The sequence below is a fragment of the Mixophyes fleayi genome, chromosome 3 (assembly GCF_038048845.1).
Source record: "Mixophyes fleayi isolate aMixFle1 chromosome 3, aMixFle1.hap1, whole genome shotgun sequence".
NCBI classification, from domain to species: domain Eukaryota; kingdom Metazoa; phylum Chordata; class Amphibia; order Anura; family Limnodynastidae; genus Mixophyes; species Mixophyes fleayi.
This window is the reverse complement of record NC_134404.1, coordinates 107,185,989-107,211,139: the sequence shown is the minus strand read 5'-3', so window position 1 is coordinate 107,211,139 and position 25,151 is coordinate 107,185,989. Positions and strand designations below refer to the sequence as shown.

At 42.5% G+C, this 25,151-nt stretch overlaps 1 protein-coding gene across 1 annotated transcript in view; it reads left to right on the top strand.

Moving 5' to 3' along the window:
• The window catches only part of PLD1 (phospholipase D1), a 166,375-nt gene that overhangs the window by 33,823 nt on the left and 107,401 nt on the right, over window positions 1-25,151 (top strand). The window contains exon 2 of the mRNA XM_075202132.1: window positions 1,553-1,632. The gene's annotated coding sequence lies outside the window, so the exon portion shown is untranslated. The remainder of the gene's footprint in view (window positions 1-1,552; window positions 1,633-25,151) is intronic.

Below are 25,151 nucleotides of genomic sequence, written 5' to 3'. Positions count from 1 at the left end.
CTACTATAGAATATTATGTAATCCTAAGTAATGATTTTTTTTTTTTCAAGTTATACTTTGAGCTGTTAGTCATAAACCAAACATGACTGTTACTGAATTGTATTTGGCGTTCCAGGGCTGCTTACAACATTCTATAACTGCTCAATAAGAGGCCCATTTATCAAGCCCTAAAGCATGCGGAAACGGCTTATTTAAGTAAAGTAACAATTTAGCAAATGCCTAACGCAGGAGATATCGGAGTTTAGCTTTTTGGAACTTGACCCCGATGGCAAACACCATCTGAGGATTGACTCCTATGGAGCGAGCACAGCACTGCAGGGATCTTCCTGCTCTCCCCTGCATGTACGTAAATGACCTATGCACATGTATGACCCAAGGTCAAGCAAGCGCAATAGGCCCCTGTCAGAGCCGTAACTTAGGATTCTAGCGCCTGGGGAGAGAAAGACAAATGTCGCCCCCCTAGCCCTCAATTTTAACCAAATGAACCTGAAATATTCCTAAATTGCACCCCCCTTCAGCGTTGCGCCCTGTCGCACAGCCCTAGTTACGCCCTGGCCCCTGTTGTACAGCCATGTCAACTCAATACTTACCAAAGTACAGTACTGTACTATATGTCTGATAGCAAGTCTATTTTTCCAGTTAGTTTGCTTTAGGGGCACTCCCATGTCTGTGTGTCTTATGGCAGACAATTAAATATTGATGACGTCTTATGCTTTATCATTTTATTACTGCACTTGCTGGGACATTGGTAGTTATTTATAGTTATGGTCTAAGATAATGTATTCAGTTTGAAGATGCTACTAAGAGATACTGATTGACTTCATGCAATTCAAGACTGTGTGATTTTCCAACTTGCCTGAAAAAAAATTGTATAACTAGTTAGGTGCTTGTAATAGGTATCCCTCATATATGTGGGTTATTTCACAGTTATGTAAATCTATCATATATAAATCAGTTTCCTCAATTGTTTCTACAGCAATAGGTGCTTTCATTTGCCACCCTGTCTAAGTATGGCATGTCATTGGAAAAGTTTGGGTTTGTTGTAAGGCAAATCACACCTAAATTTGTAATAATTTGAAGTAATCAGATTTTCTTTTATTGTTTGTATTCATCCTGACAAGAGATTACTGACATGATAATTATCAGTAAACTCCAGGAAAGCATGAATTCCCCTCTCCTTCCAACTAGTATATCCGTGAGGGTCATTTGCTTGGGAGCCGAGACACATTCAGTACAACATATGAATCCAAAGACACCTATTCCAATTCATAGAGGAGCCCTGGGTGTAATTGTATTAAACAGAGGATTATGCAAGTCACAGATTTCTGGCGAGTTTGCAGGGGAAATTTAAAAAGACAATGGTTTTCAAGGCAAAACAATGCCTTGAAAGCCATTGCTGCTTTAAATTTTCACTGCAAACCCGTCGGATAGCGGCAAGTTGAAAAAAATCAGCACTTAATACATTTATCCCCTGGAGTCCACCTTTACAATATGATCTTGAAACTAACTTATGAAATGTGACTAATTATTGGATATTCATATTTTTTTAAAGTTGCATACAGTGGAAAAAGCAACACGAGTGACCATCACATAGACTGCGTCCAGAGACCAGATTTCTGTTTTCTTTGTCAGGTAAGATATTTTATTTGTCAGAGTTAATGGAATATTCAGACTGCCGATGTAGCCGTAGTGCTCTCAGATAACGTTATAACGTTATATAGATAGATATATAACTCAAGAGTTACCGTTTAGTTGATTTTTGTCAGACTCTGGGTAAAGTTGTGGATCCTCTGTGCTACTCGTGATATTTACTGGCTCACCTGAGGTGCGGAGTCTAATAGGTGATTGGCCTTTGCAAGCAACCCTTTCAATAAGGTGATGGACTTTGCAAAGAGGTACTGATAGGTTGCAGCTCAATCTACTAGGCAGCTGCTGATGTCAGGGAAGTCACCGGCAGGTAGGAATGGTCAAAGATAAAAACCAGGTCAGTAATGGTAGAAGTAGAATAAAGTTAGTAGAAAAGCATGAAAGCATGAAAGTGTGCTATGGCACAAATAGCTTGACCATGAAATTGCTCAATCACTGAGGAGTAGTAAAGTGAACAGGCTTAACCATGCATATTGGGACACAGATAAAGAATGAGGGAGCATGGGCACAGGTTTATGCAGACAGAAGCAGGAGCAGGGAGCTGGTATATTCCAACTTAAATGTCATAGACACCATCATGGTGACAGTTTCCAGACAGCAAACATACCCCAGCATTTCCAATATGGAAATCAAGACAATTTAGGCCATGCAAACTGCTTTCCTTATACACTTATGTGTCAGGATACATCTTTGTGGGTGATATAGCATGACAGATTTGCACTTTTGTCATACCTTGGACTGTTTCCTAATTTGTTTCCATGCTTTTATTGATTGCATATTCACTCCCAAAGGTGGGACTACCGTCATTGCAGGAGGTGCAGTTGATACGGGGCCTGGAAGTGGGTGGGTGCAGTCAATGGTGGTTGTTCCACTACTGCCTACACCCAGTATCAGAATAAAGCATTTTCAATGTAGCTTCATTATGCATATGCCAGCCCCCATGCATACTCAGAAGAGTGGGGGTCACTGGATGATGTACCATAGTACCAGGCCCCCATTTACATTTTACTATGGCCCGACAATGTAGTGTTCAGTCCCCGCAATGTACCTCTGGCTCTATGTCAATTTGAAAAGCTTATACTACTCTGTGTCTGTTTATTGGCTAGCTGCATGTTTACTGTACATTGTTCTGAGATACCAAGGGACTTGTTATGTGCTATGTTCAAATACATAATTCTGCAATATTATACACATTCTAGTTGTTGGTGATCATTACTACTGAGCCTGGCCCAGACATAAAATGTGCACCAGTATCTGAAGGTCTTAGTGACACCACTAATATTTTCTTCTTTGTTGTAGATGTGTTGTTTTATATAGGATACTATAGAAGTGAGCAACATTATTATTATTCATCACCTTTACAGTGGTATTAATGTTACTCATAACAAGGTATCATTCTTCTTATCTGTTCTGTCTCACATTACAATTTTGTCACACAAATGACTCATGCAAAAAATTATTACATCGCAGTCTGAGCTTCTTTTGAGGTGCACCTCATAGTGCAAAATGCTAAGAACTTTGTCTCACAATTTAATTTAAAAAAAACCTGGCTGTTACCTCAGTGATTAATAGTGTATGTAGAATTTACAAAGGAAGAACCTTTTGTCTGAGTTGTGGAGGAAGTACCTGATTGTGCCATACTAATGCCATCCAATCCATACATTATCTAAGATAGTGCTGTGTCATTAGAAGAGAGCAGCAAGGTTGTTCACAGCATTCATCTAAACCAGTGTTTCCCAAACTCAGTCCTCAGAGAGCACTAACAGTGCGTGTTCTGGAGCACAGGTGTATTCATTAACGACTGACACATTGTAAAGGATGCACAAGTGGTATAATTATATCACTGGTGACCTGGAAAACCTGCATTGTTAGGGGTCCCTGAGGACTGAATTTGGGAAACACTGATCTAAACCAATACTGCTCCGTCTGTATTTGTACAGTTTCCAGCTCTGTTTATACATGTTGCATGTTGAAGATCTACTTAACTATCTCCCATCTACAAGAAAAGAACATTCTAACTGTACCTAGGTTTCCTAAGATGAGTGATATTCTCACCAAAATATCATAACAGTTTTGACTGCGTACAGCATAATAATCTGCAAAGGATAATTCCACAGAAACTAAAAATGTATGTGAGTACAAAGAATTGAAATAAAAACCTGAACCTTTACTTACCTGCGGTGATATTTTAACTTACCACATATCATATGCTGGGTCTTCGGTCCTGGTAAAAGAAGCCCGGCACACTTGCCTGACCACTGCCGTTCTTCTGACAGCTCTGGCCGGCCGCCACCTTCCTTTGCAGATCCGATCTGCTTTAATTTCTCTGAAACTCATTCATTGGCTCCCTACACAGTCTCCCACTTCATGGAGTCTGTGCCTGTTCTGTAGGTTACTTCTCTGTTAGGAGTTGGATGTGTATTGCTGCTCCTCCTGCAGTCCGCAGACTATTACTCCTTACACCATTCCAGTGGTATCAGCGGTGTAGACCGCAGACTATCTCACCTTAATTACTAGAAGCAGCAAAACAATGGTTCTACACAGGGAAGGGCTGGCAAATTTTAGCTGGCTGCTGAGTCATGTCTTGCCCGGGCGTCAAGACTCGACTCAGCAGCCTATTAGGAACATTTTGAAGGAAATAAATGCAGGTGGCCAAGTGACCCAGCCCCAGGTAGCCCACTATGGGACTGGCCCGGGGGCAGATGCTTCCCTGTCCCCCTGCCCACCTTGCCTCTGGTTCTACCATTTTTCATTATGATGTAGCCATTTTATGTATTACTATTGTGATCAAATTTGGTAACTGTGTAGAAAAGAAATCCTAAACTGTACTAGAAAAATCATTGGATGTAAAGTTTGTTCCCAGCATTAGAACGCAGAGGAGACACACCAAAAACAGTGACTTAGCAGCATAAGTCTGGTATGAGCTGAGTGGAATTGTGTGATGACAGCCAGGGACACGGAACAGAGGGAAGGTGGCCTTAGGATCACCCTGGCATATTTGAGAGCTGGTCCATGGTCTGCTGCCATGAGGGGCCAAAGAACATCATAACTGAGAGAATGTGAGTTAAATGGGACAGATTTGAGGGAGAAATTACCTCAGAGCGTGGCTGCATATAAAGCATACTTGCCTACCTTTGGCAAGTTCTATCCGGGAGAGGGGCGTGTCTAGAGGGCAGGAGGGGCTGGGCATGGTGAATCGCGACTTTTGGCCCCGCCCCCGCATCAAATATGCCGTTTTGCTGCCGGGGACGGGCCAAAATGACGCGATTCACTGCAAATCGCGTCATTTTAGCCCTGCAATGGCGGGATGCGGAAGATTTGCCAGCTCTCCCGGGAGTCCGTGAGAGTTGGCAAGTATAATATAAAGAGGGTAAAGAATCGTGAAGTTCAGAGAGCCACAAGAAAGGGAAGGAGTCCCGATAATGATAAAGAAGAGCCCCTGAGGGAAAAAGGGGGGACCCCAATAATGAAGGGTGGTCACTGCCAAAGCAGCATAGCTGCATCGAATAAGGGGAGATCCCATGTAAAGAGAACTCCAAGCATTAACAAAGCCAGTCCAGAGTGTGGCTATATCTGATAGACCCTATGGAGAGGGAAGCAGAGCTGCAGTGTACCAGCACCTGATGTGACCCAGAGGAGCAGAGAGGACACCAAAGAGGGTGTTATAGCCCAGAGGGTGAGTTAAGAGGTTACAAGAGGACTCTAGTGAGTGTAAGAATCTCAGGAGGTGCACAGAGGCCACATCAAGCATGTGTTATGGCCCAAGGGATACTGACCCGGCAGAGGGGTGGTGATTAACTGTCCTGGAGTGAGAAAGGAGATGTACACATCTATTTTATTGTTATTTGCAACTTAAGTATTGCACTGGAGTGAAGAGGAGTGTATATAGAGTTTATTTTTATAGCAATGGTCTGGCATTCAAATCATTGAGACATCTGTTTGCACTGCACTCTAAGTTACCATGCCTGTGTTCCAACAACTGTAAAGAGACTTTATTGAAAAACATACATGTGCGGGGACCCTCTGTTCATCTACATCCACACCCAGGAGCTAGCCAGATCTACAGAAGGTGGGGCAGTGCCTAACCCATGCCAGGATCAGGACCACGCACACAGTGATAGGGGGTTACATAACTGTCACCCACCAAGACTTATATAATATATTGGTGCAACAATAAATGAAGATGCAGTATGTGGTTTGGAGAAAGCAGAAATAGGGGTAAATGTACCAATCTGCATGTTTCCAGCGGGTTTGAAAAGTGGAGATGTTGCCCGTAGCAACCAATCAGATTCTAGCTGTCATTTTGTAGAATGTACTAAATAAATGATAACTACAATCTGATTGGTTGCTATAGGCAACATCTTCCCTTTCAAACCCGCAGGAAACTTGCAGCTTGATACAGTGTCGGACTGGGGCATGAATGGCCCACCGATGGGACTGCAACGCTATGAACCCACCAGAGGGGGTGTGACCAGCCATCATAGAGGCGAGACCAGACACTAGAGTGGGAGTGGTCAGCCCACGAAGGACAGCTAGCCCCATAGTGTAGTATATAAAGAATGCAGTGTGTATAAATAAAGAGTACACAGTCTTGACCTGCCCCCTAGATTGGGCAGAGCAGTCACCAAAAATCGGGATTGTCCCACTAGACCAGGCTTGGCTAACCTATGGCACTCCAGGTGTTGTGAAACTACAAGCCCCAGCATGCTTTGTCAATATATAGAAGCTTATTGCTGGAAGGGTATGCTGGGACTTATATTTCACAACACCTGAAGTGCCTACCACTTCTTGTCACTTTTAAAACATGTGGCTGCTGGTTTCTTAAGTTGCGGCTTGTCTGGATCCTGGAATGTTAGGGGCCCTATTTGGAAACAATAATGGGTACATTTAGAAAATTCCAACCAGCCCCGGCGTTAAATCAATAGTACCCACAATTAATACTTAGGTCTTTCTCCAGCCCCAACATTAAAGTAATAGTGTTCCTATTTAATAAACCTATTTCTCTCCCTCCAGACAGCCCCCGCAATAAATTATTTGCTTTTACGTATAATAAATATACCTATTTCTCGCAGCCATCACTGCCATTAAATAATTCATATTCACATTTAATAAATAGACCTCATGCTCCTCAAACTCATCCCCACATTGAATTAATAGCCCCCAAACCACCCCATCTTAAATTAATAGTCCCCACTATAAAATTAAATTGCCCCACCTCCACCCTACAAACAAAATAGCACCCATTATTTAGCCACCACCTACCACACACACATTACATTGCCACAAGCCCGCTGTGCCATCACACACACATTACTGTGCCCCTTCATCACCATGCTGTGCCTCCTTATGATCACACTGCACCCTCCATGCTGCTTTTGCCCCACCTTCTCTTGGGCACCTTCACACTCTGCCATGCTGCTTTGGCTCCCCTTCACACTCTGCCATGCTGTCTTTACCCCTTTTCACTCTCTGTCATGCTGTCTGTGCTCCCCCTTCACTGTGGCATGATCCCCCTTCACTCTGCAATGCTGTCTGCGCTCCCCCTTCACTGTGCCATGCCGTCTGTGCTCCACCTTCTCTGTGCCATGCTCCCCCTTCACTCTGCCATGATCCCCCTTCAGTCTGCCATGCTGTCCGTGCTCCCCCTTCACTCTGCCATGCTTCCCCTTCACTCTGCCATGCTCTCCCCTTGCTTCCGTTCCTTCACTTACCTTTTATATTGGCTTCTTTCTTCTCTTTTTCCATCTTCTCTCTTCTTCCCGACTCCTCTCTGCAGCGCTCAACACTGGACGTCGAGCGTCAAGCCCGACATTCAGTGACAACGGAGCAGAGAGGAGTCGGGGAGCGCCGTGGTCATGTGAGTATTATTCATTTATTTTTTTTCCACTCCCTCCACAAATGATAAAGGGAGCAATCAGGGTCGGGGCCTACGGGATGATAGCCCGGTCCCCCAGCGGGCCAGTCCAACTGGCTTGATACATTTAGCCCATAAAGTTAGTTTGCCTGTCACTAGTCCTGACATGCAACATGTAATTTTTATGTAAATTAATTTATTAGACTGCTTTTCACTGCCAGCCTTAAAAAGGCTAACGCCAGCTCAAGATGCGGGACCCTCTATTTGTCCACCGCTGGGTTCCATCTGGGCAGATCCTCCATTCTTCATCAGCATTAGGCAGCCGGTGAAGGATATTTTAGTTTAGGTGGGGGAGAGCGGGGGGGTTTGCCAGCAGTTACTTTTGAGCCCTGGCTTCAAAAATTACAGTGGCAGAATAATAATAATAGAATATATCTTTGGAGATCGCCTTGTGAAATTATGTTTTATTTAGTGCTCTAAGTGGGGCGGTATATGCCGTTATGACATATCGGCACTACTCCGCCCCATTTCTTTACAGCCAGGGCTGGTGGTAAGCGCAGTAGGCAAGGCGGGGGAGTGCCATGCCTGAGAGAGGCTCCACTTCAGCTGCCTTCCCCGACTGTGCTGCAACCGGCGGCAGCGGTGGCTCCCTGCACCTTTCTGCCCCATTCTAACTAAATGTAAGGTTATGATGACGTCACCCCTGAAAATCAGCGAGAATGGAGCAATGTGATGAATGAGGAGACACAGTGTGATGGAGGGGGCACAATATAATGGAGGGGCAGTGTAATGGAGGGTGCACAGTGTGATGATGAAAGAGGGGGCACAGTGCGATGGAGGGAGAACAGTGTAATGGAGGAATACAGTGTAATGGAGGGGGCACAGTGTAATGCATACTTGCCAACATTTCTTTTTCTTTTTCCGGGAGATGCCGGCTGGGACGTGGGCGTGCAGGGGGCGGGGCGGCGAAATCGCGTCATTTTGGCCCCGCCCCCGTGACGGAATGACGCAAATCGCGTCATTTTACAGCGGGGGCGGGGCTAAACGCGGCGTTTAAACTGAATTTTTCCCACTTCCTATCAGGGAGATTGCCACACTCGTCCGGGAGACTCTCGCAAAATGCGGGAGTCTCCCGGACAATCCGGGAGAGTTGGCAAGTATGGTGTAATGGAGGGTGCAGAGTGTGATGATGAAAGAGGGGGCACAGTGCGATGAAGGATTGGGCACATTGTGATGGAGGAGGATGCAGTGTGATGAAGGTGGCTGCAGTGTGATGACGGAGGGGCAAAAGTGTGAATTAACTAGTGAAACGGAATAATAGGAGCAGGAACAAGGATAGATAGAGAGGATCAAGGCGGAAGGGAGAAGCGGGACAAGCAGGATGTGAGGCACAGGGGAGAACAGGTAGGGAAGGAGAGAGAGAGATACATGCAATGAAGATAGGGACACATAGGAACAGAGAAAAGAAACAGATAAGGAAAAGATAAAGGGTAACATGGAAGATATAAGGAAGATATTTTGGATAGTTTTATTATAATATTGAGATATGAGGGAGAATATAAGTACACAAAGGAGACATGAGAGAGAGGTGGGGGACACATAGTGGATAGCCTTGTATCATTTAATATGTTTTATATTATACTATATAGTGTTAAAATGCATCTAAAATTAATTTCACTCTATCAAATTCCCTAAAACTTCGAGCCCCTGACCAGTCATTTCAAAGTGGATGTTTTGCTTTGACCACTGGTTATGATGAACTGCATATTATTAGTGCATAACAGATATAATGTTCTGCACTTTTTTTTAAAACTAGACAGCAATACGAGAAAGCAGAAGTAGATGTAATACTTCCTCTTTTAAAGAGTGCTGGACACAAGTCCCTTACATAATATGACTCTGATGAGTCATATTGACACTTGCAAATCCATCCACTTTCCTCAAGTCATCCATAATACAATTATAATAATAAAATAACACATATTAAGCATCTAACCCTTTGTTTAATTTGATTATACCAAAATTAATGCCATGGTTGTACTTAAAAGTTAAGCATTATTTATAGATTAAGGGCCTGATTCATTAAGGAAAGTAAGGCAAAGAAAGGAGTAAGTTTTCTCCTGGACAAACCATGTTACAATGCAAGGGGTGCAAATTAGTTTATTATTTTGCACATAAGTTAAATACTGGCTTTTTTTCATGTAGCACATAAATATTTGATAGCTTTATTTTTACACTGAAATTTAAAGTTGATCTAGGACATGCCCTACCTCAAATATAAATCTGTCCCCACATTTTAAATTTAGATCCTCCTCCACTGCAACATGGTTTTGCCAAGGTGCAAAGCATTTTCTTTTTTTTGTTTACTTTCCTTATTGAATCAGGTCCGCCCATACGTGTTTTAGGAGTTGTTTTAACCCTGTAAACAATTTTTATATATTCTCCTCTTCGTTTAAAAATATTTAGTTCTTATAATAAGCTAGCTTAAACTGAGATAACAATAATAGAACATGCTTTGTGAAGATGCCGCTGCAATAATTGTTAAATCGTTTTCCCCACACATGTTGTATAGAGCAAAGTAAGAAAAAGTCCAATTGCCGGAGAAAATACAGGCAATAGGGCTATTCGCCTTTTAATAGATCGAACCCTTAGTGCATGCAAAATCTTCATTGAAGAATCTCTGACTGTCTGTGTCTCAAAACCTATTCACTTACGGGGTTTTGAGCTTGATGAATGAGACCCAGAATGTGACAAAAGTTTACTATTCAGAAGCTCAGCAAAAAATTCTTAAAGTCAGAAGATGTGTTTATCTGCCATCCTAGGGTTCTCTGGGGGGTTTCTCCCCGCCGTCCGGAAAAAAAAAAAAAAACACGAGAGAGAGCTGCTGCGCATGCGCAGCAGCTCCGTTTCGCCAGCGCTGTCCTATACAGCAGCCGCGGCGCTGTCTAAGAAGCGTCTGCGGCGGTGCTGTATACAATACAGCACCGCCGCGGATGCTTCTTTGACAGCGCCGTGGCTGCTGTATAGGACAGTGGCCACTTAGTTAGCGCAGGGGGGGTTTCTAGAGACTCAGAAACCCCCCCTGCGTGCGCCACTGGGCCCCCCAGGCCACTCAGCCTGACCGCTGTTTGGGCCGGCCGCCCCCCCCCCTGTGGATGCAATATTATCTTAATATTACCGGTGGCCTCATCACAAGACACGCGATGCGGCCGAGTCAGCGCACAGGCGGCCGCATCGCGTGTCATGTGATGCGGCCGCCTGTGCACCCCCCAGGCTGAAATTTGCCAGCCCACGCCTGCTTGTGTCTCCAGTTTTCCATATCACTTTTGTTCATCAGCCACCTCAACTGGTTATGCCTACCACAACGCAGTAGAGGAAGAACAAAAGAGGTGAGGAGGGGAGATGTGGAAGAAGATGGAGAAAAGGTGTGGGGCAAGAAGAATGTGGATGATGGGTTAGATGAAAGAAGAAGTAGGAAAAACAGATGGTGTGACAGGGTCCCCCTCACCTTCCACATGATGTGCAGTATGAAGTGGGTTAATACATGATGTTGCTGTGCCGAATGGGTTAAACCTCAGCATTAAGGGATTAAAGATGTATAAAAGAGTACATTTATTCATTTATATGTAAATATTTAATGTATGGTGGCTGTGGCACCGGTTAGTAACCAATGTGCAGCGCCAGAATAGGTCTCGGTGTTAGGTGTAGATGTATTTATTTTCATATTGTTCATGTATTGTTTTATGAGGAAATATGCCATGATGGAGGAAACTTGTTTTTGAAAGAAAGGAAGACAGGAACTCCCATGCAAATTAAGTCTTTTCATCTCAGAGTATCTTTTTAGTCTAAATACACAGCAGAGGATCAATACCTTTCTATTCTGTGTAGTTTTTCTTCCTGTGTCTTATAACCTGTCTGAATAATGGAACAGCAAGTGATTTGGAAAATCAGTTTGATGTAAATTTTGTTACATTTAAATAGTGTTATCACCAAGTCTAGAAAATATTACATTCTGAGGGTAAACATCAGATGTAATATCTCAGACTTTGTGGTGTCAGCTAGGATCTGGGGGGCTGAGTTGCCAACATGTGTGTCAGAAAATGTATAAAAAGAGCCCTGTTTGACCATGTACTGTATTATTCCATCTGTAACTTCTGGATGATCACTAATACCTCAAACTAGTGTGTAACTGTCCTTAAGGACTTCTTGAGCTAGTAAATATCACTGATTAAGGATCCTGCTTTTTGCCTGCTGTAATTCCTGGGACCTGCAGATTAGACCAAATCTAATCCATTATCCGGCTGTTCTGAGGTTGGGACCAAGCGTCTAATAACAATGTTCAGCCTGCTATCCTGCAGCTCTGGCCAGTGTGATAGGCCAGGGAAACCATCCACAGCCAGGGGAGGGCTGGCAAATTTTAGCCTGGGGGGCAAGACTCGACTCAGCAGCCTATTAGGAACATTTTAAAAGAAAAAAAATGCAGGTGGCTCTGTCACCCAGCTCAATGTAGCCTGCCCGGGGGACAGATGCGCCCCTGACTCTCAGCGCAGCCTGCCCCTGTCCACAGCAACCCTTATCTGAAGGAATAGGTCAGGGGTACTAGCTCAGGTGTTCAGCAACGGTTTACACTAGCAGCGAGAGTTACCCAGAAGGACGCGGTTCCAGGTGCTGGTGAAGAAGCCTAGTGGTAATAGCAGAGCCCCTCCTACTGCATTTTAGAGGGGCACAATTGGGATAAATAAAAGGGACAGTGGAAAAGCATGCCCAGGCGGCCCCCAGCAACATGGCGGGGTGGCCTAGGAAGTCCATCCTGTCACAGATGGGATGCAGGAAATAGATGGGATGAGGGAACAAAGATGTGATAAAGTCCAGAAAATGTAACATGCCAGTGATATATCGAACATAAAGTAATATGTCAGTGATAAATCCCATTATGGTGTAATATGCCAATGATAATGTCCAGCAAGATGTAACATGCAGTGATGATTCCCAGTAATATGCACAGCGGGTTTAGTACCAGTCGGTAAGATGCTCTGTGGCAGTAACGGTCACATGTGAAGTGAGGGTGCATGTTATAGTTTTGGTTGATATATCTACTCTCTACCCTACTAAATATAATATTGCAAGTTCCTCTATTTGACTGTTTAAATTGACTTACATACAACACATTTGTTTACTTGAAAGATATAGAAAACTTCATATCTATGTGAGAACCGGATTTACCATAGTCTGTGTCCTCAGAAGACTCACCGAACCTCTGACTCTAAAAATTGATCTAACTGAAGTTTTCCAAATTTTAAAGCCACGCCTGCAGAGAAATCTCCAAGCTGAATTCTCATTTTCAAATGGCATCTAACAATGCTTTGGAAAGGAAAATGTATTCAGGATCACTAACCCCAGGCAAGTACTAGAACAGTGTTGGCTAACCTGTGACACTCCAAGTGTTGTGAAACTACAAGTCCCAGCATACCCTTCCAGCAATAAGCTGCTATATATTGGCAAAGCATGCTGGGACTTTTAGTTTCACAAACACCTGGAGTGTCACTGGTTAGCCAACACTGTACTAAAATCATAAGATGAGATAAGAGGAAGTCACATATCCTTATACTATGTGACTACATGTTGACCATTGTTATATAGTGTGGTGAAAAATATTCTGAAATGAAGTAGATCTGTGTTTTGTTTCCTAATCGCAGGTCATATTTGTGACATTGGATTAGGGGCCCATGGATAGAAGTTAGGCATCCATATCTCAGGGAAAAGGAGCCTCATGTGTTGCAGGCAACCACTTACATTCTTGGAAGTATTGGGAACTTTCTCGCAGCAGTAGTAGCAAAAAAAGAGTGTGGCTTTGTAAGGCTGGAGGGAGAAGTGAGATCAGGTCCCTCACATGTTCTCTCTGTGCCTGATGTACACCATAACTCAGAGCACCTGGAAGGTCTGCCAGGAACACATCCAGATGTACCCCTGCTCTCTACTCTCAGGAGACGCTTCTGTAAATTAGAGTGTGCCTAGGTGTGCGGAGTTTTCACTTTTTATTTAAAAATAATGCTCTTTTTAAGTTTTTATTATCTACATTCATAACTTAAATTAATGATGAGAGTGTAGGGACCTCAGTACTGTTATTACTACTTGTGGCACTTTTGTGTGTTTGAAGTTTTTTTCTATAAAATTCACATCTTTTTCTGGAGTGAAAATCACCCTTTTATCTCATTTCAATAATCACGTTGCAATAACTAATTTTTGCATATGTCCATATGCAGGGAGTGAATCCACCCAACTCCTTCTCATGGCCAGTATACACTTCTTCTCCTCCACAAATATCAACATCTTGCTCCACAAACCTAAGTGTTAGGCACACTTGCTCAGATTGTGGTGCACATCAGGACCGAAGCTGATTATTTTTTAAAAAAAATTTAACTTTTTATTTTGAACAGACACAAATGGTACAAATAGTACAAAACAGTATATATACAAAAGAACGGACAGGGTTATGTAGTCTGAGTTTTTAGAAGATTATAATATACATCATAGATATGTGTATAACAAATTTAAACATATATATTTTGATTAGGTGTAGGTATGGGTGATTGGATGGGTGGGGGAGAATAGAACCTAGAGGAGTGAAATCAAATTGTGCTGGGCACATCTTTAAAGATGCACTATTATGGACATGAAGTATGACAAGAATTATAATAAAGATACAGTAGTTAATAAGGGAGTACCATTCCTTTCACATAACATCCAGAGACACCATACTTGAGTAAATAGTTCTGGATTGTCATGCATGTAGTAGGTTTTTTCAGTACATGTAACATGCCATATATAGTTTTTGAGCAAAAAAAAAAAAAAAAGAGGCTCACTGTTTTAAGTATGATGCTATTACAGGTTTTGCTGCAGCTAAGATATGTAGATTTTCTGGATAGACCAAAGCTGATTTTGCTCTGCAGAATTGGCGTCTTGGCTTCATAAATGACCTCCTCTGAAAACTATGCTGGCTCTGACCAATCACCATTGCAAGTCGGCTTCACAGACCACCATTGAGAATAAATTAATAAGCTATTTCTGTGGGTATGAAAACAGAGTTCCATTCGTAGCTGGTTTGTGGGGGTCCCTCTCCTGGGATCGCCATCTTCATTGGCACTGTTAAATAACCAACATATGTCAGTCTGGCACTAATACAGCAAAAAAGAAATAGGTGAAAGAAAAATGCAAAAGACCATTTGTGTTCCTTCCTAAAAAGAGCAATAGTAATGATACCAATAATTGCTGATGTTTATTTGGATCACAAAAATTCATCTTCCTGTGTAACTTTAAAGAGTTAATTTTTCAGGAATGTTTTGCATTGCTAGCTTTATGCCTAACTATTTCTAACAAATGTTAAAACTTTCAGTGTGTCTTCTCTGTAATAATAAGTGAGAATTTCCTCCAACAAATATCCGCGGTGTCAACACACTCATAAAATAAATTAACAGTTTCTGATATCCACATAGGTAGTGCATTAATTAAGTGGTAACATTTTTCAACATTTTCCTTGTGTAACATATCTATTGAATTGTACAAGCTTTACAATATATAAACCACTGAGGCCCCTATTTATCAATGTGCAGTAAGTAATAACATAGATTTTCTATCTCCGCTTATATTAGTCTATTATTGTCACAATTTATCATGAAAATAATCACTGGAGCAAATAAGTGATAATGGCTGTCAGCGGTAAGGTTTATATTATATCTTTGCTGGGTCAGTGTTATGACATATGTGCATGAATAACCCGGGTAACTGGATCATACCTGCGCAGAGGAACTGGCAGCCCAGCCTTGAACTATATGGAAAAAATAGAAAAAAATGATTTTAAAATATCTCACTTTGAAAAAACTGCTTTATTTAAATAATAAAGCATTACTTCCTGTCTTCCCTCCCAGTTATCACCATTCTGTAACGATACTTACCTTTCCTCGCTCCCCCGCCGCTCCGTCGGACCCGGAAGCCGCACTTCCGGGTTTAGCGGTCACATGACCGCCAGACCTGGGCGGGGAATTCAATTCTGGACTTCCTATTTAAACAGCGGTCAGAGCAACTTACTTGTTCCTGGCTCCTGATTCCTGTGTCCTCCTGGTTTCTGCTCCTTGTGTGTATTGATCTCCTGTGTACCGACCCAGCTTGCTGACCCTTCTGGATTCTGTTTCCCCTGTGTACCGACCCGGCTTGCTGACCTCCCTGATTGACTGTGCTCCTGACCCGGATTGTCTGACGCTCCTTCCTCTATACGTTTATCTGCCATTTCTGTGTACCGACCCGGCTAGCTGACTTCGCATCTGTTCTGGTGACCCGTGCACCGACCCGGTTTAATTGACTCCGAGATTGTCTCCCGATTCTGTCTGCATTGCCTACCTGTGTACCAACCTGGCCTGTCCAACTATTCTCATCCTGCTCCTATTCCGCTGTACTACATCTTGAGGCAAACCTGAGGACCGCGACCTGCGTCTCCTGGCAGCAAAGCCCATCCCGCTTTTCGGCGGTTCTTGGTGAATACCGGGGAGATCGTTAGACTCCGCACCTCAGGTAAGCCAGCGTTAATCAAGATTAGTAGTGTATCCAGTAATCCGTTACACATTCTCAGAAAGAAGTGATAGTCCTCACCTTGCATGGGGAGGACTGTCGTCAGAGTACCCCTTGATGTATAGGGAGAAGACTGTTTTAGCCAGAGATAGAGCTGTTCTCTGCTTCATAAATAGACACCAAAATGCTTTGCTTGTGCACTGATGTGCCCATTTTGCTAACATCAAGGTGCACATTTACTCGTCACTCTCATAAGACACCTCCTCAGACTAGGCCTAGGTGTGCGGAGAGGTGGAAAAAACTAAACAGGTGCACTGTGAAAAAGTCTGAACGTCACATCAAATATCTAACCTTCCAACACTTTAGCATCACTTCTTCCATTAAGTATATATTTTCAATTTTTCAACTAGAAAATGCTGCCCAGTTCAAGTTAATTATGAGAGTGGCGGGACAACAGGATTGCCTTCATTACATGTGGCAACTGGAAGGCGCAAAATGACACCTGTTATAGATCATATAAATGTAGGACGAGACCTGATCTCCGCCAGCTCAGACCTAATGAAAAATATCAAGTTCTTTCTGAAAAGCCATTCAAACTTTCTAGACAGTAAGGAACACACCTAAATATGCAGCCCCCCGGCACCTCTTTATCTGATTAGGGGCTACAGTGCTCCTACTTTTAGCTTTGCATGGAACTCCTCACTTCACCCAACTACTCCTTAAATCCGAATTCTTGTTCTGCAAACCTATGTTCTTTGACATAAATGGCCATGGCACTGTAAATCAACAAATTACCATCAGAAGCAGGCAATATTAATAACATTTGGTTGAAAACGCACTAGAGAAAGAAGTTTTCTTGCAAAACTTCTGAAAGAACTGATTATAAATCAATTGAGGTAAAAAAAAATGGTGCCTTGGTTCCAGTTTAGTGGTAGTTTGAGGTAGATCAGAATTTTTCTTATCTTATTACTGTATTAAACCTTTCTTAATCAAGTTCTATCCACAGGGAAGCTTCTACTCTGCAGCTTTCATCAGATAAGGAATGCCTGGCCTTCCGCGATTTGAAAATATACCCTATTACTTCCCACTTGGTCACAGCTGTCACCCCCCTATCATTTTTGTGTGCTTGTAGAAGTTGCTGTGGTGACCTCATTTGAGGTTCTTAAGAATCTATTCTTGCAAGACTGCTCATTTAATTCTAATCTTAGGGTATCAATGAAAACAATCTTTTGGGCCTAGAACAAAGCTGATGTCATAATACCCTGGTACTAGTTTTTCTAATAGTTCCTTTGGTTTAACCTTTCCTTTTTACATTTTCTGGCTATATTGCATCTAGATATATGGGCATATTATTGAATAAAGTAACTTTTTCATATTTATTATAAACATGCCTCTATCCTTTCAATATTAAATGATTAATCTTGCTTTATACAAATGTGGTAATTCTGCCGCTCATTTCACACTGTGCCCCTTGGAGACCTTTATCAGATTCACCTAAAAGGAATCTATTATACATTTGGACAAAAAAAAAAAAGATTAACCTATTCAAATGTTTTGAGATGTCATCTTAATGAAACTCTTGAGTTTAAATTGCCTTTAAACGGACACAACCAGACACTTCTTCAGTGTATATTTGTCTTCTTGTTGTTTTCAACTGTGTTATGATACTACTATGATAAATTGGGACCCATTATTCTTCAATGATATTCGGAATTATTTGTATATTTCTTCTATAATTATTCCTATAAACGAGTAAAGTGGGATTGAGCAATTCCTTTCCTCTTCATTACAGATGGCTGAAGCCGCATCACACAATTGTAGGATAGTGATCTTAGTGGTTTTGATATTGGACAAAAAGCTAAAATTGCAACATTGTCAGATTGTTTTCACAATCATGAATGTACAAAGTGTACAAAACCTTACATTTACTTTGAAGATTTGCTAAGTGACTTTACATGTCATTGAAGGCCTTTCTTATCATCTCCATACCTGTTAAGATATAAACAACTCTGCATTGAAGGGAATGCTAGTCAGAGAACAGAGTCAATGGGCCAAGTATTATGTTTGTCACTATTTGTTTATTGATCTGCAAAATGTATACTTGAGATTTGTTGTATAACACTACTATAGTCTGCAGCACTGCACACAATGAGGAGTGCATGAATTCTGCAGCTGAAAATGAGATTATTAGCTGTTGTACATCACAGATATATATATATATATGTATCAGTTACAGGTATTTGTAACAATATAGAAGGAAATACAGAGCAGAACATTTACGAATGTTGAGTAAACACACTCTTCATTAAGTGCAGTTATGTCACAATGCTGCATTAATGACTATGGGATTCTCGCATAACAATGGTTTTCACTCCAGTTTTATGAATGGTTAACAGAATGTTAAAACTGATACCAGGAAAACAATATTTTATATATGTACAGTTACTAGATTGAGAGACATTTATGATTATATGAGAAGCATTATTATTTGAACTATCATTATTATTATTATCATCCTTAACAGTAGACTATACAGGGTGAAACAGTGCAGAACAATAAACGAAAAATACCAAAACTTCAGAAACTCCAGGCGAGGCTATTGTAGTGAAGTTGGAGCAGAAGAAGAGTTATAGAGACAGGAGGGAAGAGGGCCCTGCTCGTAAGAGCTTACATCCTATGGGAGGGTAAACAAACATCAGGCACAGATGGATATCAGTTGAGGGGACATAGCACAGGAGGAGTGAAAATTCCCGGGAGGAGAAAGGAGATGAGAGCGAGCTGGAGAAGAAGAGAAAGGGTTATATGGATGGCTGGATGAAGTGATCAGAGTGGAGGAAAGACAACAGTCATTGGCTGAGCGCAGGGAGCGGGATGGAATGTGTATAGAGAAGAGATTAGAGATATATGGGGCGGTGGAGTAGGAGAGGACCTCGAAGGTGATGGTGAGGAGTTTGAAACGGATTCTGCAGAGGAATGGGAGCCAGTGTAAGGCAAGGCAGAGAGGGGAGGCAGAAAATGAGAGGCGTGCAAGGAAGGTAAGTCTCGCAGCCGCATTGAGCATAGAACGAATGGGGGTGAGGTGGGAGTGGGGGCGACCAGTAAGGAGGAGGTAGCAGTAATCAATACAGGAGATGATGCATGGATAATAGTTTTGGTGGCATCCTGGGAGAGGTTGGGCCGGATGTGGGAGATGTTGCGTAGTTGGAAACTATCACTTTTTACTTTAGTTTTTCTTAACTCCCTCTCTTAACTCCCTCCCTCTGGTGAGCATACCAGGGTAAAGTTTAGCTCTTTGCCAGCAGACTGGTCTGCCTGTATGGTCAGCCATTTGCATCGCCCCTGTACGTCAGCATGGGTTAAATAAATAAATCACCTAATCAACTAGTGGGTGAAAGACGCACATTTTTATTATATTACACAACACAAAATAGTAGCAAATATACAACAATATCAGGGGGTTAACCACCCTGCAAATATACACAATCCTATATCTCACAAGCGTCTTTTCTCAGTCACTACAGTTTGCAATCCCGGCTGCTGAGTCACACTCTTCTCTTCCATACCCACATGATAAATTCATGATAAATTCATTGTCTTCATGCTTTTGACTGGTGCACAAAGTAGGAAAGTCCGTGGAGACTTCACAATCCACTTGTGTAAAAACCTTTGCTGCCCTGCGACCATCCCAATTGGAGCCAAAACCCCCCATCACCACTGTCTAGAGAGAGGTAGAATGCACAGCAACATGTGTTCTTTATATAGACCAAAAGCCTGTCCCACCCTTATAACGCATTCAAATAACCAAGGAGGTTGTCTGCCCTGAGCTAACCAATCAGAATGGGATTTGACTGGGACAAATAGCACATTTGTGGTGAGTAGATACTTATTATATCACTTCAGGAGGTAGCTCTAACCTTAGTGGCAATGTCTGATCTCAGATTAAGCTTCAACAAATATTTAGTCATCCAATATGCCGTAATATACGTTTTCAACATAGTTTGCCATTGTGACTTGTCAATCTCCATAAGGAATTCTGTTTGTGCACAGAGACACAGGACTCACAGACGTGCCCCCACTTTTCAATGTGCTAATCAAGATAAAACCCTCCCCCTGCCTAAGAGAAAGGCTAAGTAATATGGAATTCTCTGTGTGCAGGATAACATTATGTTTGTGAACCCACCCAGCTCCATTTAACAACATATAAAACCCCACAAATCTAAATAAAAAAACATGCATTACAATACAGGCAATGGCAAACACAATTTTGGATGAAAAGGCGTGTCCGGCAGGCTAAACCCCTAGTTTCAGCATCCTGACAGTCCCATCTCGTTACATCTCCCATTGTACTTGCAGTAGTAAGTGTCCCATTTGCCTCAGATTTCTTGGTATTTCTGGCATCTCTGTAAGCTATTCAGGGAAAATTCAATTCAGAGAAGTACATGGTTTCAAAGCATCTGTTGTACAGTCACTTCAGCTGCCTCACACAAAAATAGAAATCTGAGCTTTGTAAAAACATTTATAACTACACAATTATGCCATAATACTCAAAAAAAAGAAATAGAAATAATAAGACATGATAAGCATTAACTCATTAGAACGCTATATGGAAATATAACTTATCGTTAAAAATAATACCTGTAATGTACAACTATTCTTGCTAAATCAAATAATGGTGCACATACATTTATATATTTGCCCCATCTAAGTGGCTGGATCTCTGTCAGATTTGGCAACACACATACATAGTCGTATGGAACCAAATCTGAAAGATCCAAGCATTTGGTTTGACAGATCTGATACAGCACATTGGGGAAGAAGTTTGCGAAAAAGAGTTTATTTCTATCTCTGCTTTGGTAGGTGTTTACATATTTAATTTGAGAATTGTGCCATTTAATGCAAATGCACTTTGCAGACCTAGAATTGTAAGTTGAGCTGTATTAATATTGAACGCAGAAAATTTTGTATAATAAATTTTGAAATTTGATAATTCACTAAAGGTTTGAAATTCTGACAGCTAGATTCATTAGGGTAGCTAATAAGTCGTCTGCAAAACGTTTGTGTTCTTTTCCCCTCACCTAAACTCCAGAGTAGCATGGATTGCTCTAGCCAAGGCTTCCATACATAATATAAAAATAAGTGGGGACAGGGGTAAATCTGTTTGTACCATTGGTAATGGTGAAGAAAGGGAGGGCTGGCAAATTTTATCCCAAGACTTGACTCAGCAGCCTATTTTAAAGGAAAAAAAATGCAGGTGGCCCAGTGACCCAGTCCAAGTTAGCATAATATGGGACCAGCCAGGGAAGATAGGGGGGTCCTGCAGATGTCCCCCAGCCCGGCCTGCTCCTGTGGTGAAGGGAGCAGAGAGGGTGCAGTTAATTCTAACTTACACCCACGGTTTCTCATATAAAGATAGAATTTTAGACAGGTAGGAAGGGCCCAAGCACAATCCCTGAAGTACTCTTCTAAAGAATTGCCAATCAATCCTATTAAATGCCTTTTCGGCATCAGTGGAGTGGTATAGTCGGTGGAAGACAGAGACCAGGGGGTAAATGTATCAATCTGCGGGTTCTTCAACACCCGCGTGTTCAGCCTCTTCCGCGATTAAATTTCAAGCGGCGCTGCATTGTAAAGGGTTAACTTCCCTTTACAATGCAGCGCCGCTTGAAATTTAATCGCAGAAGAGGCTGAACACGCGGGTGTTGAAGAACCCGCAGATTGATACATTTACCCCCAGATGTATCAGGTTAATGGATTTAGTAGTGTTGTTCCCGGCCTCACGACCAAGAAATCCTGCCTGATTACTATGAATATTCTCTGTCAAAAAGGGCTTAAGGCAGTTAGCAATCATTTAGCAAGCAGTTTAATATCCACATTTAATAGGAATATGGGTCTATAGCATGAGAATAGGGCCAGGTCCTTCCCCTCCTTGGGGGCAACTGAAATGTGTGCTTCAAAGGCTTAGGAGGAGAAATGCAGAGTGTCTGAAATCTCATTTAGAGTCTTGAGAAAAATAGGTGCAATACGCCTTTTAAAGTACTAAAAATATGAAATGAAACCATCTGGGCCAGCACTTTTCCCAGAAGGAGTAGAGTCTATGGTTGCTTCAAGCTCCATAATGATAAAAGGCCTTTCTAAACACACTCTCATGTCATCCGTGAACTTTAGGTAGTCAATGTTAGGGAGATTAGCAAGTTCTAGCCTCTTGTTCAAGTAGAGAAAAAGGGTTTACAAGGTTGTATAGCTTATGATAATGTTTATGGTAGGTGGTGAAAATTGCTGAGGAATGTAGGATGATGTAGGATTCCTTAAACATCCTTGACCTAAGAAATAAAAGAAAGAGACCTTTTTGTACATAAAGCTCTAGCCAACATCTTCCCTAGTTTACTGCTCCAAAGCAAATATTTATGTCTACACTTACTGTAGGCCAGTGTAGTCCTATCAGCTAGAAGTGTGTTTCAAGACTTCCTTGCTCCCTGCTGTTCAACAAGTGCATCATTAGCCTTGGTGGCTTTCTGTTCTGAGTTTTGGTAACAGAAAAGCCATGCTAAATTAGCTTCCATTGCAATACACACATGGGTGCTTCACATGAGGTAGTAGAGGTTTCTGGCTTATCATCAGTCATTATATATTCCTCAATTGCAGATTCAATTTGAGGTTTAAATTCAGGGTGTTGGATTAAGAGCCCTCATTCAGCTGCCAGGGACCTAGTCCATTGCCTATTAACACAAACCACAGAGATAAATTCAAGTCCATCTATGAGAGTGTGTCTCTATAAGCAGGGTTTATAACAGTCCAACAATTTTAATAAACAAAGTTTACATGCACAATTTAAACAAGCAGGCACAATCTTAGGTTCCAACGTGACAGATAGGGTGGGAAGATGCTTGTCAGACCCATCCTGTCACAATTGCTTCTATTATTTCAGCAGACAGGGGGCATTCTTCTGCTGAAATATCATGTATTAAATAGTACTCTTTAAGTAAACAAAATTGAAGTTTACCTCTAGAGGCCATGTTTACTTTGCAAGGTCTATCTGAGCAAGAAAAGCGAGAAGGTGAAAATTCACTTTTCCAAACTTCCAAAGATGATAAGGCTTCCATGCAGAGTAATTTGGGTCTTTCTTTAAGGTTTGCGAAATCATGTAGCCTTGAGGTACAGGTATACATGCAGGTATACATGCACCCTAACAGTTGAATGCACACAGGAATTGGCTTTCCTGGTGAATTGGTAAAGGCAAGAAAGTGGATCACCAGTCGTATACTGGATAGAATAATTGCTGGTTTTAGAAATAACCGAAAAAGCAGAATATATAGGTCAGTTACAAGGTGATACTGTAAGTCCTGCTTTACAGTTCTTATAAGGGGGGACAAAGGAAACTCAAATTGGTAGAATTTAAACAAACTAGCTGTGCAGTGAGAATTGGCCTTTTTAATTTCCATATTGTGATGACAAACAAGGTGGTACAGGTACTGTCAGGCTCCATCTCCACACTGACACTTGGTGCAGGAGACAGATGCCTGCACCTATCTCAGCTCACCTGTCGGCAGTCAGCATGTCTGACCGCCAAAATCTTCCTAACCCAATCAGGATGCACATTATGGTATAAAGCACCCTCTGACACACGTCTAGTGCCAGAGTATTGGTTCACTCCTGCTCCAGCGTTTCCTGAACTCTGATCCAGTGTTCTTCGGTTCTGACTCGGCTTCAAGTTACTATTCTCCTGTGTTTCATTTTGGTACCTCACTGCCCGGCTAGTTTGACTATTTGGCTTGACCTGACTTCTCTCTGGATTCTCCCTGTGTACTGCACCGCTCAGTTGGCTCTGACCTGGTTTGCCTGAGTACGCCTGTCTACTACTGTCGCTGCACCGGTGACTGTCTTGGAGAACCGCGACCTGCTTACCCTCTGCAGCTAAGCCCAAACTCCCCTGCAGAGGTCCCCGGTGAATACCGGGGGTACGTTAGACTCTGCGTCTCCCTGTTCAGTTGCGCCAATACCAGTTAGCGGCCATCTCTGCAGTTCCTTGACAGTATACTCTGGCCATATGAGTGGACAGAACGAACCCTCAGCTTGGGACCTTCTGCTCTACTTAGCCCAGAGGGTGGATCAGCAAGACTCCAATCAGGCACAACTCTTGCAATGTCTACAAGGTGTTGTTTCTCGTTTAGACTCCCTCCAGGGGTCTCTTCCAGCAAGCCAGATGGCCTTAGTAGTAACGGTTTCCTCCACAGCCACGTCTACTGCCAGCACTGCTAGTTCCAGAAGCCTACATATTCCATCGCCGGAGAAATATGATGGCGATCCTAAGAAATGTTGTGGGTTCCTTAACCAGTGCGCTATTCAGTTTGAGCTTGCCTCGGGAAATTTGGCTCAGAGAGGACCAAAGTAGCTTATATAATTTCTCTCCTCGCTGGTCAAGCTTTGTCTTGGGCTTCTCCCCTCTGGGAACGGGATAAACCTACACTCCGAGATTCTTCTACCCTCATTAAGAATTTTCAGAGTGTTTTTGATGAGCTCAGCCGTGTTTCCTCCGCCGCTTCTGGCCTATTAGCTCTCTGGCAAGGTTCACTCACTGCTGGGCAGTATTCCGTGCAGTTTCGCACCTTAGCTTCAGAACTCCGCTGGAACAATGAGGCTCTGGTAGCCACCTTTTGGCAGGGGTTAAACGTCCACATCAAGAACGATCTGGCCTCCCGTGAGCTTCTGTCTAATCTTGACGACTTGGTCTCTCTGTGTGTTAAGGTGGACATCCGCCACAGGGAACGTACTCAAGAACATGAACGGACCCAGTGCTCCTTCCTTCGCCTGGCGCCTCAGTTTCAAGCACCAGCAATTCTTCCGGAGGAAACTATGCAAATTGGCCACTCTCGCCTTCCCTAGGAGGAGCATGACAGACGCATCAAGAATCATCTTTGCCTTTATTGTGGAGACTCGGGTCACCTTCTCTCCTCATGCTCCAAGAGGCCGGGAAATGCCCCATCCTAGGCGATGACAGGGGGGTCGTACTAGGATCCAAGTCCCTCACTTCCTACTCCTTGAGAGATTCTGAATTTCTGATGTCTATTACGCTATTTTCTCCAGATGGCCC